The sequence below is a fragment of the Carassius gibelio genome, chromosome B8 (assembly GCF_023724105.1).
Source record: "Carassius gibelio isolate Cgi1373 ecotype wild population from Czech Republic chromosome B8, carGib1.2-hapl.c, whole genome shotgun sequence".
Classification (NCBI taxonomy): Eukaryota; Metazoa; Chordata; class Actinopteri; order Cypriniformes; family Cyprinidae; genus Carassius; species Carassius gibelio.
In genome coordinates this window covers 18,870,299-18,892,353 of record NC_068403.1, presented here as the reverse complement: position 1 = coordinate 18,892,353, position 22,055 = coordinate 18,870,299, and the positions used below count along the sequence as shown (strand labels likewise).

The following is a 22,055-nucleotide window of genomic DNA, read 5'->3' as shown; positions in this document are numbered from 1 at the left end:
ATTCAAAACAGCGATTAATAGGCGCTGTGACCGACACATTCCTGGAGCATTCAGTTTAAATAGACCGTAGTATACCGGTCCACTCTGCTGTTATGCCAAGGACGTTTTTGCTCATATGAAGAGGATCATCTTTTCCGTCTATATGCGAATGCGTGTTAAGTACAAGCCTAGTTTACATTATAAATAATAGTTTAACATTCAAATACATTGCGAATATGGAAACATTTCGATTTGTGCCGAATGAGATATGAGCAATAACCTCCAAATAAATCTAGCCAAAGCCGCGCTCGCTCATCCTCGTCTGCACGCATGCACTGTCACGATCTAATGCGCTGTATGCCGGATTTTTAAAAATCAGACATTTTCTAGGACAGAATCCAGCAGGATCAAATTAATGTGAGCAACTGTGTTTTGGTGCAGCAGCGCCGATGTAGTTCGGATAATTTTATACAATAATGTCAGTTGAAAACATTGCAATTGTGCTTTAAAATACAACAACGAGCACCACAAAACCATTTAAAGATGCGCGTTCAGCGTTCTCCGTGCGGGATTGGAAACTGTCAACAAAGTAAAATGACCTCAAAAGTATGGCGCGCTCTCTTCATTTTATCAAATGATCATAATCGCATCTATTCATTTTATAATCCTGCTACTAGCATTTTATTCAGACTAAAACCTCTTTAATTCAAGTGAGAAAGCGTTTTGTGTGTGTGTGTGGCTTTTGCACATCCTGTCATACCGCTGACTGCGTGCCTGCAATAGACGCATTTTGCAGTATTATGGTTAACGATTAATCGATTAATTGATCGTTAATTTAAACGACGATCGATCATGGAAATAATCGAAATTTGACATCCCTAGTTCAAACAACACAAGATTGGCCCCTCTGTATTAATCGTGGCCCCTCTTGTGCCCCCCAGTTGAAAAAATCCTAGAATCGCCCCTGACTGTTGCCAATATTGATCATTCACATAAAAAAATCAGCATATTAGAATGATTTCTTAATGATCATGTGACACTTTATACCAGAGTAATGGTTGATGGAAATTCAGCTTTGCATCACAAAAAATTAATAGAAACCATTATTTTATATTGTAACAATATTTTGCAAGATTAATGGTAGTGTTCCTGTGGTTCAGCGGTAGAGCCTTGCATTAGCTGCGCAAAAGGTAATGGGTTCGATTCCCAGGGAACACACATACTGGTAAAAAAAAATCATACATTTGTATAGCATGAATGCACTGTAAGTCTGCTAAATAGGGGTGTAACGATTCATCAATATGGACTGATACGTCGATACGATGTCTGACGATACGATTAGGGCTGGGTATCGATTCAGATGTTCCAGATCGATTCGATTTCCATTCACAAGCTCTCAAATCGATTCGATTTCGATTCTCCATTCGATTTCGATTTTCGATTCGATTTTCTATTAGAGCTGTAATCGGGCCTTAAAAGTTAAGCCCGACATGTCCCGAGCCCGACACGTACATTTTGATTGACAGCTTTTTAAAAGCCCGAACCCATTTACAACCCGACATTATTCAAATGTATGCAGCACACAGCTCTTTTGCCTTTTGTCAGGAATGAGTCATTTATACATGGTTTAACATAATTTATACATGACTAACGTAATAGGCCACTTGGAAGTTTGAACAAAGAAATAAAATAAGTCCTCTGTAACATCGTAACATCTCAGCACTCTATAAATAGCCCTAGGTATAGGCTCATTTAGCATATAAATAGGCCAACGCACCAATGAAAACAAGTCTTTATTAAAAAATTGAATTCCGATAAATTCTAAATTAAGATGGGTATTTGGCAATAATGAAATGAATTAAGATAAAGGCTCTGCCGGATTTGCTTCGCCATAGCAGCTGCCATAATAAAATAATAATGTCAACATTAGCTAATACATTAGCTACTCTGTCTACATTATGCATTTAAGACTCAAATAATATTTAGTTATTATTTGAAAAACATTTACTCACCAAGATTAGGTAAGGCCTAAGTGTTTTTGTGGAGGAAAATGATTGAATCCACTGTAGATGTCTTCAGCGCGCTCCTGCGCTCACTGATGGTGCTTCATTATGTGAAGTGAAAAGTGAAAAGTGAAAGTGACATTCAGCCAAGTATGGTGACCCATACTCAGAATTTGTGCTCTGCATTTAACCCATCCGAAATGCACACACACAGAGCAGAACCTATTCACTCATTATTCTCATTATAAACAAGGTCAAAACTTTTCCAAACCTCAGACCTTGCTTTAGTTGCTGGTGCCACCAAAACGTAATCGTTAGAAGCAAGCCTCCGTTTCAACTACTCAGAATACATTTTCGCATCTTTCTCGCGCTAATCGAAACACATTACATGACCGCTCATTTACGGCACAAGCCCGAGCCCGGCCCGATTGGTTCGATTACCAATGGGCTTCTTCACACTGCCTGAACATGTGCAATTGTGCTTTTGAAGACAACTGACCACGCGCACCTGTCAGCGCGGTTGTCTGCTCAGACTCGGTACACACTCTCCGATGGCGATGTTTACATCAAGCCTGCATAGCGGTCCATAGCGGACTCGGAAGCTTTAAGATGCAGTCTGTAAGACGCGAACGGGAGCATGACCTGACGCACATTGCAGAAAATGTGTTCAGCATAGGGTGAGCCGCATTTGAATTCGTGACGGAACCACTGCTTTAAACTGAATGAATGAATGATAGGTTCGTTGGTAACATCGCACAAGGCACATAAGAGGGTGACATCTAGTGGAGAAGATTTGTAATTAGATTAATGCTAATCTTACGTTCAATGTCTGCGGAAATAAATATGGAAAAAAATCGATTCATGGCCTTTGGGAATCGATTTTGAATCGACCACATTTTAAAAAACGATTAATCGAAAAATCGATTTTTTTACCCAGCCCTAGATACGATGCAACGATGCCACACGTAAAATATTTATATCTGTAGAATAAATATAAAGTTTGAGCACCTTTTTTGCACTGTCCAAATTTTAACATAATGCCCGTATATGCATTATCGCCAATGCGTGCATTCTCTCTCAAACTCACATATCAGGACTCGATATAAGGACTGCCCCTGCACGAAGGCACAAGGTGAAGCACAAAAGACGCTCGGGATTGTTGGCGGAACAGTAGCTGTGTGAGAAGTTTTGAGAAGGGTCTGGCTGCAGACTTGCACTTGCACTCTCAGACTTGCACTCTCAGACACTTGCACTTCCGTTAGCGACGTCACTTGCAGTCTTTAATTTTTTATTTTGTTCTATTCCGATTTATTACCACATATGAATGAGGCCTGAATCCGATCTGAGAACATCGGAATCCATGCGGTTTTTTCCTGCTTACATGTTCACTGGTCATATCCGATCTGTACCACATGAAAGGAAAAAATCGGAATTGGATCACTTGAATCATGCAGTGTAAATGGGGCCTATGTGAACTTAATTTAATGACTTCAATATTAATCTGTACCTCACACTAAACTATTGAACAGCTTCAGAACACCTCAAATATGTTCTTGAAAACGTTTTGGTGATTTATAATGTTTTTGTGCCTTTCATGGGGCTCAACAATAACACAGAATAGTATACACAGGATCTGTCTGATACCCGATCTGCAGAAAATGCCAGGATCGGAGCCGATACCGGAGGGACAGATTATTTAGTATGCAGGTAATTTCAAGAGTGAAAAACAAAGTGATAGAAAATATTATTTTCATGCATTTAAGTTTTAAAAAAATGTGGAAACCACTCATTGAATTACACCATCTCCTGGCTGCATTATTATTTGTAAAATAGGGGCTTTGCATCAGCTGCTAATAGAGCTTGTGAGCATTTTTGCCGCATTATTGGCTTTGAACCATTGCATAAACACTTATATGCGTCCAAATGCAAGTATCCTCACATAAACACATTCATTAAGGTCCTGAGGGAATGTAAACAGTTGCGAGAGAAAGTGCATATGTAACAGTATATAGGATCTGGACTTCAGTCTTAAAGGGGAAGCTGTCCAATATTCGTCCTGTCTGCCATTCATGAAAATCTCTCACTGCTCTTGACTAAATCACTTTTGTAACCATAATAAGAAGCAAATAAATATATAAGTAATGATAATGCTAATAATGATGATTGCTTGTAATTAGTTTTTTTGTTCTTATTTAATCACTGACAATTTATTTATCTCCAGTGAGCTTGAGTTTTTTATTATTATTTATTTATGTTTATATTGTAACAGAAATGAGTCGAACCAGACAAATTAAAGAGTCTATCAAAGCTGTATGCATTGAAACACGAGAGCCGAACTCCTCAGGAAGTCATAAATCAGTTCTAGTGCCACAAGAACCAAGCAAGATAACCAACCAACCAACTTGTTCACACAACAGCTTTCAACATTAACACCAATAGAACAACCCCCCCCCCATACCCCCCCCCCCCCCCCAGCAGAACCAGACTGAAATTCCTAAGGGGGGGGGAGGGCTTTACACCTCTGTCTTCACAGAAAAGTCCTTTGCCAGAGAATGGCAAAGAAACTTCTTCCGTACAGATATATGGACCAGAATGAACTCAAAAAGACTTATAAATGAATCATTCCATTGCTTAACTCCATATTCATTTATGTGTAACCCACACATTTGACTATCATGTATAATCACTTATTGTGTATGTCTTTTGATAACTATAGGATACATAGTCATGTCTAGTATTGATATAATCGAATTTTCTTGCTTGATATTGTCCTGACAATCAGTTATTTGTAAAATATATCATAATCGTGTTATAGGAATCATGTCCAAAATTAGACCCTGCGAGGCAGGAACCACATGCTTGGTAAGATAAACAAATGATTTATGATATCCCCGAGCCAAGACCATATCTGATTGGTCAAGGCAACATTTGAGTTGTGTCGAACAGGGAAGTTTAAATACTTTGGACACCATGAAATTTTGCTTTTAGTCGGCTTTTAAGTCTCTGCTATTAGTCATGCCTGCTCTTAGCTTTTAGCTTGTAGCTTTGCTACCTAGCTTTAGCTTTTAGTTCTAGCATTGCTTGTTCTATCAGTCATGCCTGGCTTTTAGTCTGCTTTTAGTCTCTAGCTATGCTGCTGCTATTAGCCATGTCTGTTTCTAGTCTCTAGCTATGCTTCTGGTAGCTTGTAGCTTCTAGCCATGCTGGTTAGTCATCATTGTTCTTTGAGCGCGGTTCTGCATGCTTCAGCCTGCTGCTACTTAGCCACGATGAGAAGGAACACAACCTAGTCTCGTCAAACTTTATTTCTTTTCTTTTCCGTTTGAGAGTTTCGTGTTCTGAGTTAAGTTTTGTAACTTCCGTTCAACTTCAACCAGCGCACACAAATCTGCACTTTCAACCAATGCCCAACAACAACGGGCTCCCCAAGACGTCACTTCAGAGACTGAACTTCCAGCCAATCAACGACCTCGGGATAGCCCTTTCACCGAGACTCCTTTTTCACAGGAGACGCAAGTAACTTTACCTCCAGACTCTGACATTTGTGCTGGTGTATCTAATATAATTTTAACCTCACTGAGGAACTCAATGTGAGGGCTAATTACGTGATTGATGGTTGTTCATGTTTATGCAATTTAACGTATTGCTGTGAACTTGGGATTCCATATTTCCATTCTCTTAAACTCATCTTTCCCTAACTTTCGATCTTCCTGCAACTTGTGTGAATGTGTGTGTGCGTGCGTTTATGTGTTAGATTAGTTTATATGTCTTAGATTTATCTAATAAAGCCTTATTCATATTGAAAAGAGAAGTATCTTGTGTTTTGTGCTTACAAGTTAATGTCTTAAACTGCCGATCTTGTTACTGTGCTAATTAATAGTGTTTTCACTATAGTTTGGATATTAGTATCCAGCGCAGATTTGATGTTAAACGGCTAGTTCACTGAATCGCAGGGCATCTCCGTGAACAGCCGTGAAACAGTGATTCTGTTCAAATTCCCTTTAAAATCTTAAATGATTCCCTTTGAGCTAAATTGACCTGTTTCCCTTACAATATGTTTGATATCGACATTGGTGACAAGGACTATGAAAATTCTATGGGATCAAAGATCTTAATATCATTAAAAAAAAAAAACTTATTAAAAGAATAAGAACTATCAAGATGACAAGATGCTCATGACAAATGCATTCAATTAATCGTGCAGCCCAAATACAACCCTAGATGCAATTATACCCACAAAGAGTGACATAAAAATTCAGATTTAGTCTAACAAAGTAGGTGAAGTCCCATTTTAGAAGCTAATGATTTACATCATTTTCAAAATTTCAAATTGTAGTAACACTTTAGATTCTCTGTGTTGATCATTGTCAAAAGCATTTTGATTCTGGACCACAAAACGGGTAAATTTTTTTGAAATTGAGATTTATACATCATTTAAAATAAATAAGCTTTTCATTGATGTATGGTTTATTAGGATTGGACAATATTTGTCCGACATACAACTATTTGAAAATCTGAAATCTGAGAGTGCAAAAAAATAAAAGGTCTTTACCTAATATCCTAATGATTTTTGTCATAAAAAATAAAAAAAAAGGATCATTTTGACCTATACAATGCAATGTTGGCTATTGCTACAAATATACCCATGCTACTTATGACTGATTTGTGACCCTGGACCACATAACGTTATATTGCGGGGAAATAATTTCTATTATCAGTGTTCATATTTGAAGATATCTGAACACTGCTGTCAGTGCTGATTACCACAGATTAAACAGTCAGCCTCTGCTTACTGTAGACTGCTGCTGATTTGAGATCAACAGACACTGATAGAAAGCACAGCTCCTCTTCCAGTAAAGTCATGGGCACTCTTCCACATGAGTCAATACTTTATTATGCTGCCAGAAACTCACACACACACACACACACACACACAAAGCAAACTCATCCTGGGACCAACTACCATATAAAATCCACAAACTACAGACCTCATACATAACATTGAGCATAGAACAGAAACCTGTGAAGTATTCATACAAAATTACATGAGGAATGAAGAATTTATTACAGTTTAGGAACAAGCACTTGGAGATTTAAAAGGATGATGGCTAAAACATATTTATATTCCAAATGCTGAGCTGCAGCCAGATTATATCTCTAAATGGGCCACTCTGAACAATCCTACAGACTTGTAAAGAAAACAATGGGACATAGGAAGTGTCAGAGGGATTTTTCCAACAGGCAAGTTCCACCGTCTTGTCATTTCCTGGCCTGAATTAGTTCTCCATCTCAAATTGGTTACTTTTCCCTGCCTCCTTTATTATTTAACTGACCATTTGATTTTTTTTTCATCATAACTTCATTAGCTACTTTTGTTTTTATAAGGAAACAGCAGTTTTGGTTTACATCAAGAAAACAAGCTTTTTGTTTTTGGATAGGATGTAAGATCGCTGGCCTCATTCAACACACACAATATATCCTAGATCATGCAAAGAAATCCTTAAGCTGGCATTCACATTCAGAGTGACTTGAGTGGAGAAAGATCCAGTGAGATCAACAGTAAGAAGTGGCTGATAGCAGGAAGGCAAAGCTTGTTTCTATTCCATCTTCACACACATCTGTCAATTTCACCAGCTCTTACACACACAGCTGCTATAGGCTCTGCTACACAAAACTGTCCACCCCTCACATTCTGTTTCATAAGCAGTTGCTTGTTTCATAATGGGCCAGCGAGTACAAGACCCTGAGGCAGAGAGAGTCACCACCAATACTCCCTCACAATTGCTGCAGCAGAGAAAACACAGAGTACAATGAAGAAAACACATCAAATGGATGAGTGAGCCCACACACAGTTATTTCACCCAAAATAAACATTTAGTCATTAATCACTTTCCCCCCATGTAGATCAAAGTAAGTAAATTAAGTAAAAGCTTAATTTGTCTTCGGAACACAATCGAAGATATTTTGGATGAAAGCCGGGAGGCTAGAGACTCTCCCATTGGCTTCCAAGTAAACTGCACTGTCATGGTCCAGAAAAGTATGAAAGACGTTATCAGAACAGTCTATCTGCTATCAATGGTTCAATCTCTATTTAATGCAGCGAGGTACACTTGGAAAACATATCCTTCTGTCGTGGCTGACACATTATAGTCACAAGCCTCCCGGTTTTCATCCAAAATATCTTAAGATTGTGTTCTGAGAACAAACTAAGCTTTTTGGGGTTTGTAACAACACGGGGTAAGTGATTAATGACATGATTTTCATTTTGGGGTGGAGTAACCCTTTAGCTATCCTGATATTCAGGTCGAAGTGCAAAGGGCTGCCATGAGCACTGAGAAACCAGAGAACAGCCTAGTTAAACTCAAAACACACATGTAAGAGATAGAGACTGTCAGTGAAAGCTAAATCCTCTCAAACAGAATGGGTGAATTCATGAATTCAAACACTGTCTGAAATAGTCAATAAAATGAGAAGTAAACCTAGGGCAGGTCACAAAATAACCAAGTTGTTCAAAATATATAACTTGGAAAAGGTATAGTTTGAAACCTGAGGTACAACAATTAAATAATACATTTAGAAACAAAAGGATGGCCTACTTGTAATTGGTGTATATTTTAGGGGTGCACGATAAATATCGACCGATAATTAATTAGGGCTGTGCGATATGGACAGAAAAAACCTATTGCGATTTCTTTTATGAATTCTCTAGACATAAGTCAAAATAATCACTAAGTAAAGGTGTGACAAAATGTCTAGACATATGACAAAAAAATAAATAAATAAATAAAAACATAAATCCCATGTCCAGGGATTTTTTTTTTTTTCTTTTTGTCATGCAATGGTCATAGAGCTCATTGTAGCGGTGCCTTAGGTGTGGAAATAGATATATTATACAGTTTCACACGTACTCTGTCTGCAGTGCGCATACAGTATGTGTATGGGGTGCAGAGAAGCAGCAGCGAGGGCACATATTGTAACGTGAAAGCACATTAATGTGTGTATTGATTAATTAATTAATTAATATAATGCATGAGTACAAATCTCTCCGCTCGCACGCAGATTTCCTTTGCTCTGTCACAAAACCAGACAAGCATGCCCGGAGAGAGTGTGCAAACTTAAAACTGGTCTCTCCTCACGCTCTGCACTCACAACTCTTTCTATGCTCATGTGCTAGAATTTAATTATTTTCGCACCTTTCTATTTCTAACATGTATGTACATGAAAATCGTGCTATAAAGCGATACAGAAATCGCACAAATCAAACACAAAACCTTGCTTGTAAACTTCAGAAAGCATTAAAAGCAGCACTGCAATGATGAAATTTAATATGCATTACACAGAGGCTAGATGAAAAGGAAAGAATACCATCTAAACTTTTCTAATGACAGTTCCCCTCAGACATGGATTCATAAACTCCTACACCTAAATGAATTGCAATTTGTTTAGCTTTCATCTGATTTGAATGTCACATATTTAAATTCACATTCACATATTCACATTTTCAACCGGCTCACAGTTAATTGTTACATCCCTAATATATAAGCTGATAAGCAGTTAAATGTGTTTGTTTACACACAAAGAAATGTCCAAGAATAAAATTATTAATTTACTTAACATGTTAAATTTGATTTACAGAACATTTTGTGCCATTTTCTATCAGCTTATACTTGAATAAAGAGAGAGAACTTGCACTTAACCTTTTCACAGGCATTTTTTTCATAGTTAGACAGATATTATGATGTATTGTTATAGGATTGTCTAGCAATATATTGATTATCGCAGAATCGCTGTATTCGTGATATTATTGTATTGGAATCTTATCATATCATGATGTACCCTGCAATTTCCACCCCTGCAGCTGACAACTACAGAACACTTACAAAGAGCACGAATACCGAACATGAGTTCATGCAGTTAGTTTAAATGCATCGATAGATTACAGCTGCACTATGCATGCTCACTTCCGTAGGGCATCTATTTTGACTGATTAAGAATGTATCCAAAGAAGGAAAGGATTTGTATACTAAGAGTGTGAAATATGCATAATTACATCATAAGCAAATAAAGCATTAAGCAAAAAGGAAGTTGTAATAGTTCTATTTTGCTTAGCAGGAAATGCTATGTGAAAATGATGGATTTATGCAATAACCACCTTCTATAGTCAAATCCAAGAGGGTAAGTCTGCCAACAGGCTTGGACAAAATTTTCAAATTGACAGAATTGGCATGCATACAATTGCTGGTGCAGATGTATGCTGGTCTTAAGAAGTAAAAAAACAAAAACAAAAAAAAATTCTAATGTACGTCAATGTTATTTTAAGCTGTGGTTCTGTGTAAGTCACTATTGTGTAACAAAGAAAGAGGAACTGATTGTAAAGATAAAACGGGAGGTGTCTGAGAGTAGAGGAGAGGTGAGTAGCGCCTGTTTGCCCAATCCCTGTAAAGGGCAGCAGTGAGGGGTTGACAGTCAAACCCTCCAGACAGTGAATTTAGTAAACGTTAATGGGGCACTCAGCACTACTCAACTCTGACCATATACAAAACTGATGTCAGATCAAGGCCTTTCTCTAAAGGACCCAGAAGAGCGCTGTGCTCTGCACTCCACAGTCCAACAGACACTTCAAGTTCAAATAATGCATTCAAATGTTTCAAAACACCACCCACTAACAAGGACACTAACATATACCTCCCTTGAAGTAAAAACAAAGGCTCCCTTACCTTCAGCATATGACCATTAGTCTAATAGTCTAAATGGTATTTGCAACCAATTTAAACTTTTCAACTTTACAAGCGCCAATGCAGACGTCCTCCAAACAGATCGCTTTATGCAAATACCCTAGCGCAGAAGCTAGCCAATCGCGTTCATGCAACACCAGAAAACGAATGTGATTGGTTGTTGTAACTATGACGGTCGCCCATATTGCCCAGCCATAACTCATAAAACTGACCAACACTAGTGCAGGACAGATGCCACTGGAGTTAGTACAAAACTCTGCCTTAACTAATGGGATTGGTCAGGCTTAATTCTGATAGAATCAAGTCATATACATCAGGATTTTTTAAAGTAACATTTTGCATAAAAGAAACCTGACTTTACAGTTCTGTTTATTGTAATTGTGTAGTATAGTCACATAGCTTGTCCATTTCAGCATCCAACACTCATTTACTTAAACTTTCATTAACCATTCATAAGCTGATTTGTTACTTGTATATCTAAATAGCATGACACATTTATCTCTCTTAACCTTTCAAAATTCTAAATTGAAATCTATTTTGCCCTATATATGACCGACCAGCATAAACTTCTCTCCAGGTACAGTGCCATCAAGAGCAGAAATGGGGTATTATTGCCTCACTGAGCTAACAAACACACCAGTGTAAACATTACACATATAACTCTAGTGGTTACGTCATGCTGATATCACTCCACCACTGGGGAAACTCCAGCAATCTAACGGTGTCTGATATGACACTGCTGCTGATAGCAAGCAAGAGAACTGAACACAACAGTGGGTTAAAGGGGAAAGCTCATAGCCCACTTTCTAACAGGAATATTCATTGATCCAAAAGGCCTGTAAAAATACTCTTTGAAAGCGTTTTTTTTTTTAATATATATATAATTAAAAAAAATGGTAATAGTGAAGTGCTCTTTGCAACTCATGCTAATTAACTATAATGTGTAACGTGTGATTTGTTAGTCTAAACCATCCCAAAATACTGCATTTAAAGGAGGTGAACAACAGAAAGAGCAGATATGTAATCAATACATAAATTATTCTTTTAATTAAAACATTTGTACAGCGAAGATGCATTCAATTGATCAAAAGTGACAATAAAGTCACTTATAATGCTATAACAAACAAACAATTCTGATTTCATACAAATGCTGTTCTTCTGAAATTTTGATTCCTCAAAGACTCCAGGAAAAGTACCATGGTTTCCACAAAACTATAAAGCAGTACAACTGTTTTTAACATTGACAATACAAATTGTTTCTTGAGCAGCAAAACATATTAGAATGATTTCTGAAAGATCATGCGACACTGAAGACTGGAGTAACGTCTGCTGAAAATTCAGCTTTGCTGTCAAAGGCATAAATTACATTTTAAACCATAATAAAGAGTTGTATAAAAATGTAACAACAACATTACTTGTTAACTAGTTGTTTTGATCAAATAAATGCAGCCTTGGTGAGCATAAGAAACTTTTTTTCAAAAATCTTAAAAAACTCAAATTTCTGAATAGGGTTTAACATATAAACATGAAAAATATATAAATACTGTATATGTAAACAAGACTGATGATAATTAACACCTATAACAGCACAAAACAAATTGCCCTTCCAGTTATAAAAAAGAACAACATTTTTTAATACACAGTGACTGCAGGAGGAGCAGTTCCTCTGGAGCCTTATACAGCCAACACAGCAAAGCAGTCCACCACAGTCGATTCAAAGACTGACAGCATGATGACAAGCCAAGGAGTTTGCTTACACAGAAAGCATTTTGCATACAGTTAATTTCCTTCGCTGTTCCACTCTAGCTGCTCATTTATCAAAGTTAAGAACGGTCAAGGACAAACACTTTGTAAGCTATCAACTCCTTATCTTGTCCCTGAATAGTCCTCGAGTGTGTATATTGGGGTTCGTATTAGCAGAAACAAAGCATCTGACATGAATTAAGGAAAAGGCCGGCTGTAATATAGCTTGCAGCTGCAAAACTGCTGTGTACTGTGCATTAGACTCTATGCACAGCATTTTGAAAACAGACAGAGATAAAGTGGTAAACTAGCTCCACGTTTCAGCACACAATGCTTAAAAGGCAAACTCATTTATTTTCAGTGCTTATCAACAATCTGCATGGAGCAGTGAGGAGAGCGAGAAAGAATATCATTACTCAATACACAACACAGAGGAGTGGAACTGGAGTTGATGTGAGTCCAAAACAAATCTGTTGTTTTCTGGCCATGAGTCCTGGCAGCCCTGTGGAGCAAAGAGGTTGTCTGAGGCCAGTTCTGTTTTGGGTTCAGGCATCTCGCTGGTCCACTTATGACACTGTGCTTTGTTCTCTTCTAATGTACAGTGGGAAAGAATGCTGCTCAAGAGAAAAAAGCCCCTCTGCTGGCCCATGTCCAATTACACTAATACACTTTAGCTGTGTGGCCTCCATTTTTCACATTCCACTGCCTTTCATGTGCAAATCAACAGCTGTTGACAAGCATTTGGTATCCACTATGATTTATTGACCCTTAATAACAACATCCGAGATGGAGTGTAGTTCCAGCCTCATCATCAGCAAGCAATGAAGGTGTTAGAGCGCTTTGTGAAGGGGGCAGGAGGTCCACAAACAATGTTACCCGTCGTGTTTATGCAAGACTTCTCAATGCTTTCCTAGTGATATTTACAGTACAATGAAGGAAACCAAAGTCTCTGAACAACTGCTTTTCATTACATCACTGCATGAGCGCTAGCTCTAAATATGGGCTCACAAACCACTGTTGAAGTCTGTGAAAGCTATTCCCATGCACTATTGGTCTTTAAACATTAAATGTTATCTATATACTAGGGGCATACTCATTTGAGAGGCTGGGGGTAGGGACAGTGGTCCCAATTTCTGAGAAAAATATTTAAACTCTGACACCCACTTTTAGATTATCTAAAAGTAACATTGGCAGTTTTCCAAGAGGCAAATGGTGTATGTGTGTGTGCATGCATATATATATATATATATATATATATATATATATATATATATATATATATATATATATATATAACAGTATTTGCCTATATTTTTAAAGTGCAGCTTCCAAATTCTTATATTTATGCATTTAGCAGACGCTTTTACCCAAAGTGACTTACAGTGCAATCAGGATAACAGTTTTTACCTAACATGTGTTCCCTGGGAATCGAACCCACAACCTTGCGCTGCTAACACAATGCTCTACCACTTGAGCCACAGGAACTATTCAAAACATTTTTCATACAGAGAACAAGTCATTCTGAGGAAATATGCAGTTTCACAACTTTACAACGCTGTATTAATGACAGAAAATAAAACAACTATCAGATACCTGGTCTCATTTTTGTTTCCATAATGTGTGTACTGTGTATATTTATTATATAAATGGTTCAAATACGTTAAGATGTCCGCATCACAAGAAATTTACAAAAGTGATTTTATGTCCATATATAGCACATTAAATATAAATAACATATCTACTTTTAAGGATTTAAATAAGTTTTTTGGAGAATACAATGTCAAAATTTGGTTGAAACAATATTTATGTAAAAATTCTAACAACATGCTACTTCTGACTTGTAAATATCTTTTTTTATATATTAAAGAATAAGGGAGCACATTAAATGTTATTGTAATTAGTCTTTTAATATAATAGATTAATAGATTTTTGTTGTAAATATGTGAGAAGATTGTGACAATATTTTAGTGGGTGCCTTCTCTAAACCAGGGAAAAGTTTATGATATTTATTTTTTGCTAAGAAAAATAAAAAAACTAAATGCATTTAAATTAAACAGAAAACCTTTAAAATATAAAACAACAGTTTAAAGCAGTTTAACACTTATTGTTTTTATGTTTAAACCCTTTTTTGTCTTTTTGCATGTATATATATATATATATATATATATATATATATATATATATATATATATATATATATATATATATATATATATATATATATACACACACATATACATACATATATACACATATATATGTATATACACATACACACACATATATATACACATATACACTTATATACATTATATACATTTATATATACATTATAGATATATATATATATATACACACGTTATAAGTGTGTGTCTGTGTAAATGTAGATATGATTATTATTCATTGTTATTTATTAGTATATTATTATTTTACTTTCCTAAAAGTTTTGTGTCAGTCTTCCTGCAATTATTTTACTTTACTAGTACAAAAAAACAGCCAACTGACAAAACTATTTATTAAAGCTCCTCGAGTGGCATCATTATGCAGCTCTATTCTTTCTAAACCAGGACCTTGTTGCAACACGAGTGAAGATACCCCCATCTGGAGTCTAATAATGAGATGTTGACTTGGAAATTCTAAATAGCAGGGATCTAATTAACACCCAAGAACCACATCCAAAACATACTGAAACTATACGTCTCACCCTATGCTCGAGTCCGGCAGCGTTACTACAGAACTAGCCAAGCATTCAATACAATATAACAACACATAATCCGAGGTAACTCAGCTAGCTCAACAGCCGACCCCCGAAAATTGCTCAACGGAAGACAGTGTGCTTTGCAAAACATTGTTTATAATGCTAAAAAGCTAACCGAATACATAACGTAACGTGCCAGTCATCATTTAACGGCATTCCGTCTACATTAAATCACAAACACCGCTAGCTAAGCTAACTAGCCGGCCAGTTTTCACGGAGATGTTTATTTCCGCCTTGATCGGAGACGCTCATTCAATGTAGCAGAGGTTCAGTGAAGGAATAATGGCCGTTAGCCGCAGACAAACCCCGTGACTCCAACAACGGCTCTGAGAAGTCTTGACTCCCCTAAAACCGATAAACGGCTGACAGACTCGTGGTCAAAACGTCTTGTAGTAACTTACCTCTCCTCGGAAGGTGAAGGTCTTCTCGCTACCGGTCGTTTATGTAGTTTCTGAGGAGGAGGAAATTAATAAATTTCCGCAAATAATCCACATGTACGGATTGCTACGGGCGTGTTTTCGTCCTCGTCGGGTTGAGACGCAAATCCACTGGAGCGCCGCGCGCCTGTCGCGTGAGAAACTAGGTTGCTCTCGCGCTCCCTCGATGGGTTCGGCCTTCTCGCGCTCCTCCTCTGTTTTTCTATCTCTTCTGTCTGTTTTACTCGCGTTTCCGCCCTCTTATCTCCAAACGGCTGTGATTCGAGAAGAGCAGCTCATGCCCATTCTATCTAGTGGTTTTTCGCAGCGGCGGCTGTAAATACACGAAACGATTGAAGGAGAATCTCTGCGGTTCAGAGATGACTTGAGTCTGTGTGTGTGTTAGAGAGAGAAAGAGAGAGAGTGACTGACTACTGCTGCTGCTGGCAAAGCAAGAGTCCGCTGGACGTCAAGTGCAGTTTCTCAGCTCTTAAAGGGCCAGTGCGCTCCTTTTGAAAATAGGTCCCACTGCTATGTACATCAGTACAAATCACACCACTTGTCAGAAGATATATGAACAGAATATGAAGATATACTGATGCAAATAATATACTAAATATTTAATAAATAAGTGATTTGGAAACCATGCAGAGTAAATAATAATAATACAATTCAACATGTTATTTAAAGAACAAAATGTGTGGAGGTAACAAGTAGCAAGCATCAATTGTGAGTTTAAACAAGCATTGCTCATTTTTATCATCTCATCTGAGAGACATACAGACACATACAGACAAACATATATATAATCAATATATATATATATATAGAGAGAGAGAGAGAGAGAGATCAAACTCTTAAACTGTAACAAATATGAAATATAATTTCTGCTTGACATTTCATTTTCATAATTAATCCTGTATGACCGTGTCATAATTAAAACTATAATCTGCTCAAACATTCATATGGGATGATTCATCATTTTAATTGTAAAAAATTTGTAAAAAAAAATATATATATATTTGATTTATTTGATTTTGTTTATTATTATTTATTTATTTTTACATTTTGTTAGGAAACAATGTCAATAATTTAATGTCTAAAATCTAAAGAATACAAAATAATATGAGAGGGTTTGCAGGGCTAGTTTACTCAAAAATCAGTCCTGGGCCCTGCGTCAGCTAAGGACAGACCTGACTCACACTTATGTCGATACAAACCTGTATAACTTCCTTTCTTCTGTGGAACAATGTTGGTAACCAAACAGTTTCAGTTCCTATTGATTTTCTTAAGTTAATTGTTTTTTCTAAGAACAAAACTACACTGGAAGTCATTGGGAACCAAAACTCTTTGGCATTACCAGACCTGTATTTGTGACTTATTTAAACCACAGACATAATGTCTACATAATGATCAAAAATAGTTTAAAATGGCCAAACTAAATATCAAAGGTTCTGTCATCCAAATGAAATATTGCTACATTTCCAGAAAACACATGCACTCTTTGGCAAATGGCTCATGGAGACATGAATGTGTTACACCCCCTGAGCTGCATCTCTCCAGGCCCTGCACATCTGGACTATTTGAAGCCCGTGGAGACACAAGCTGTGGATACAGTGTTTTAACATTGAAGAATAGTGTCATAGAGATCACACTGTGGGCTCAGTAAATGACCTGTGGTTTCACTAATGATCTGAATCCTTTTCTCTGCAGCTCAGCCACCCACGGCCATCAGGCACCCACAGCCATACATCCGTGACGCTCCAGAATTAATCAACCTTTCACACACAATCTTCTCCAAGGAGTCTTATATGTCAACAGAGTTTCATTTCCATATCTCTGTGTAAATGATGTTGACCCGCTTGGGGCACATTGTTTGTGTGGGCAGCTCCTTTCAAGCTCTTGTGTAATCGGCGGTTTATACTGTAAGCATCATTACATGTGTTCCTGCTTTTCTAAAGTAAAACAATATGGCGGTGATCTCACAGGACGGATCTCTGACACACAGCCACCTCATATTGTTGCCTCGTGGTGTTAATGTCGAGTGTAAGTCTGCGGATTTGCACGTTGACATTTACAATGGATGTGTGTCAGGGTAACCTTCAGAGAGCCAGCGAAAAAAAGAAAAAAAAAAACAATCCCTGAATTGACATTCACAAGCGTGAGTCAGTCATATTTTTCACATTGCCTCAAACACTGGATGTTTCAGTGCTCTTTCGTCTTGATGGAGAGGCCAAACTAGAAAAATTAAAGGGATAGTTCAGTAAAAAATGAAAATAATCATTTACTTGCCCTCAGATTGTTCCAAACCTGTATGCGTTTCTTTCTTATAAAATATACTGTGAGAGTCAATGGGGACCAGAAGCGGCTTGGTTACCAACATTCTTCAAAATATCTTTTTTTTTTAGCTCAGGAGAAGAAAGAAACTACAGGTTTGGCACAACCTGAGCTCATCATAAGACAGATTTTGAGTGGGCTATCCCTTTAAAACAGGAATAGTGTTGAAAGCACACTGTTTTATGTTTTGATCAGATTTCTGTTAACCATCTGATCTGATTATCTGCCTGGAAGCATTATGTGGTATTATGTGTAACATTAAGACCAGGTTTGGTTTGACCTACATTCATTTTCCAAGTTGCTCCATGATGTCAGGGTTTGTTTTTCTGTAGCTCTGTTTTTCTTTCTGCTCCGCAGTCTTTTCATTCTCTTTACCCATCCAGTTTTCCGCCCATCCATACCACCACACCACCATCCCTCCCTTCCTCTATCATTCTCTCTCTCCTTGGTCACCCACCACTGAAGAGGAAAAAGGGTTGTTTTTTATCAAAGTTCCCCAGAGCCTGAAGTGTCACAGTGTTATCTCATCCTCCATCTCTACAATGGCCAATTACTCAGCACTGCGATAAAGTTAAAGCAGTTAAAGTTGCCTATGTGTGCCTACAAGCAAACCCAGTGGGGTATATCAAATTTTGCAATCACATTCTACCGCCCATTATAACTTGAGCTTATTTTTATTGTTTTGCAATGGATTACTATGTGGTTTCCATATAATAAACTGCCCATGAAAAACAAGCTCAGAGATTTAGATGAGAACTGATGAACTGTGTAAGAGTTAAACAGGATATTCTGCTAAAAAAAAAAAAAATGTAGGGCAGGAAACAAGTGATTGGTGAAAGGCGAGCATTACAGAATGAAGGCAAACTGAATTGCTATATGGCTATTGGATAGCATTTGGATTAATGATATGCTGCTCTTTTTAAAAAAAAAAAAAAAAAAATCACAGAGAGGACCCCTGCAGGGTCTCTAGGTCAATATGTCTTTTAAAATATCAGATTATGCCACCTTGGTATGACAAGACAAGGTTAGTTAATCTTGTAAAATGTAACATGGTGCAAATCTCAAAAACTTATATTATGGTTAAATAATATAAATATAGACATAAATTTGCAATCTAACAAAGTAGCTATAGATATATTCTCTTGTATTGTGTCATATATCTTAGTGTAATGGATTATCAGGGGGCAGTTTTTATTTGATTTAAATATAAACATTTCATAACATTGTTTTACAAAATATAACACGCTTGAATGAAACACTCAAATTAACATACGCTCAACATGCATTTAGAAAATAGATTATTTTCCATTTTTAAGAATTTGATACATGAGTCTTATACCGGATATTTACAGGTCTTTAATTTTGCTTATCTTTCATCTTAATTATTAATCGTTAAAATGTTTTGAGTTTAAACTGTTGCTTTTAGCTAAAATATGAGTTCTCTATCCATAATATTGCATTCTCTAAATTAAAAAAAAAAAAGTATTCTCGTCTGAATCAGGAAAGAAATATGCACATATCTAGTAAGGTTTACAAGCAAAAAGGATCAAAATATGTTGGTGGATTTTGATGTGAGCGAACAACAGGGGATGGACTTTATCACTGGAGGAAGCTAGTGTTATAAACTATTGACAAAAGTGACAGCTTAAAGTTGACTATAGACTTGTGGATGCCTTAGTGATAGATTTGTTCTTTACAGACTTGTAATATTTGATGGACTGGAGTCATGTGGATTATTGTGGTGTTTTTATCAGCTGTTTGGACTCTCATTCTGACGGCACCCATTCACTGTAGAGGATCCATTGGTAAACAAGAGATGCTATATTTCTCCAAATCTGTTTTGATGAGAACCTACTGATCTTGGATGGGCCGAGGGTGAGTAAATGTAATAAATGTTCATTTTTTGGGGTGAACTGTTTGTTTAAGAAATTAAATACAGTCCATTTTTTAATTCCATGTTGTCTTTAAGACTTCTTTGTAGAATTAACTTATGAATGACTTTATTAAACTACAAACTACATTTTGGTTAAAAAATTCAGTGGAAACAAAGCAGTTTAAGTCCCTTCTCACCACAACGCCTTCCTATTCTGGTCTTTTGTTCTGTCAGGCTTCGGGAGAAAAAAAAAATCTGCTCAGCTGCGCGCACACTTTCATATCTAAGCCGGCATCAAAGTCTTATCCCTGCTGGTTCTTCTGCAAGCAAAGCTTTAGCTACAAGCTATTGATTTCAAAGCCTCTAAATTGGTGGTTATCTAGCAGAGAGCCATTAGCCTAGCTCAAATTAATGATGAGCAACATCAACAGAGGCAGCGGGCAGAGAGAGGGGGGTTGGGAATGATGGAAGGCGCTCAAAGTAGCTCTCCCTGTTGATACAGCTGAAGACATTACCGTGGCACAAAAGTGACAAATGAATTTGGCTGACAAGAAAGAGAAAAAGAAAACGCTGCTCTTATTTATATACTCTCAGACGGATGGTTACTTCACGCAGGCACATCTGTGATAACAATTCCACATGCTGGATTCCTCGGACAGATCATCTACATTCCAGACTCTCACCACACAGATCATTTAAAGCACACACACACACACACACACACACACACTCCGTTACTCTTTCTGTTACTTCTCATCTGCGGAAATGAAGCCACCCTTCAAAATGGTGAAAAATGAACCCATTTTAGGCATTACATAATTAGTCTACAAGGAAATAGTAATAGGAAAAGATTTGAGCGCAGATAATAAAAATGAGGAGACATGTTTGGAACGGAGTGTGGGTTATATATAGCACCATTATAATTATATCACAAATTCTCAATCAGCAGAAGAAGGACACACACACAGAGAGAGAGAGAGAGAGAGAGAGAGAGAGAGAGAGGTGTACACGCTTCAGGTCTAGACATAATTTAACGTACCAAAGCTGGTATTCATTACAGCAACCAGAGAACAGAGGGAACATTCCGGAGAATTATCCCTCCCCAGCCAAGAGAGAAAGAAAAAGGATGGAGAATATGAAGAGCAGGTGACATTTTCTAAAAAAAAGGCAAGAGAAGGAACAAAAATATGTCTGTATGAAATACAACATCAGTAAAAGTGAGGATGTAGGGTGGCCTTTAAATTAATCTCATATCCTCCAGCACACCACACACACACACACACACACACACGCAGAAGATCTCTGGCTGAATGGCTGAAGGCTGTGTTGAGTAATGGTAGAGATAAATCAGCAGCTCTTCAATGTTTCTTAGAGGAAGAAGAGCTTGGCTTTAGGGTTTACAGAGTCAATACGGTTTACATACACAGACTTCAGAATTTATTTTACTGAGAATGTCTCCTAGACACACTTTAAACATGTCAACCCACTAAAACTGAATAGTAGTTCAACTGCAGCCTTAAATTGAAATTAAAGTTACAACCTGCAGTGATAAGCACTTTGAATTTAACTACTGATAAAAAGTTGAAATCTTATCAAATCAGGAAGAAATTAGAGAAATTATTTTGACCAGTTAAATAGATGGAAACAATTGTTATTTAGCAGCATCATGTATTGTATTGTGTAATTTTCTTTCATGCAATGGTTCAATAAACAAGTTCATATCGAGGGATTTACGTTTTGGTCAAAATCTGTTTGGAATGCACAAACACAGAGAAGTAAAGGACCCAAAAAAACACAGCGAAGTCACTTTCAAACCAAGCATCCTTCTTTTGGACCTTTTATAGTACACTCATGTGGGTTGATAATACTCAATGGATGTTTATGAGCAATGTATCACACATTTATGCTAAGCCTTTAGAAACTTGCAGTGTAAACCACAGTCTCCTGCTTTACAATCTGATAGAGAATTTGCCGAAAATCACAAGACACGTAACGTCAGACTTAAGCTGATTGATCTAATCAAATGAGCTGATAAAGTCTGAAATTATTTGTGATTCAGTTTGAATCATTTGGTCAGTTCACTCAAATACTCACATTGAACATACACATACTGTTTTTATATAAAGCAAATTATTATAACTATAGACTGACCCTAACCTAAAGCCTAAAATGAACTTTTTAAACTAAACTTTTTACATTCTTCTTCTTTAA

General features: G+C 37.0%; 1 protein-coding gene across 2 annotated transcripts in view; it reads right to left on the bottom strand.

The window, feature by feature from the left end:
- Positions 1 to 16,069, bottom strand: part of LOC127964064 (nuclear receptor corepressor 2) — a 116,895-nt gene extending 100,826 nt beyond the window's left edge. The window contains exon 1 of one of the 2 annotated variants that reach the window (XM_052564214.1): positions 15,620 to 16,069. The gene's annotated coding sequence lies outside the window, so the exon portion shown is untranslated. The remainder of the gene's footprint in view (positions 1 to 15,619) is intronic. The other variant, XM_052564215.1, reaches the window with a different exon arrangement.
- Positions 16,070 to 22,055: the final 5,986 nt, after the last annotated feature.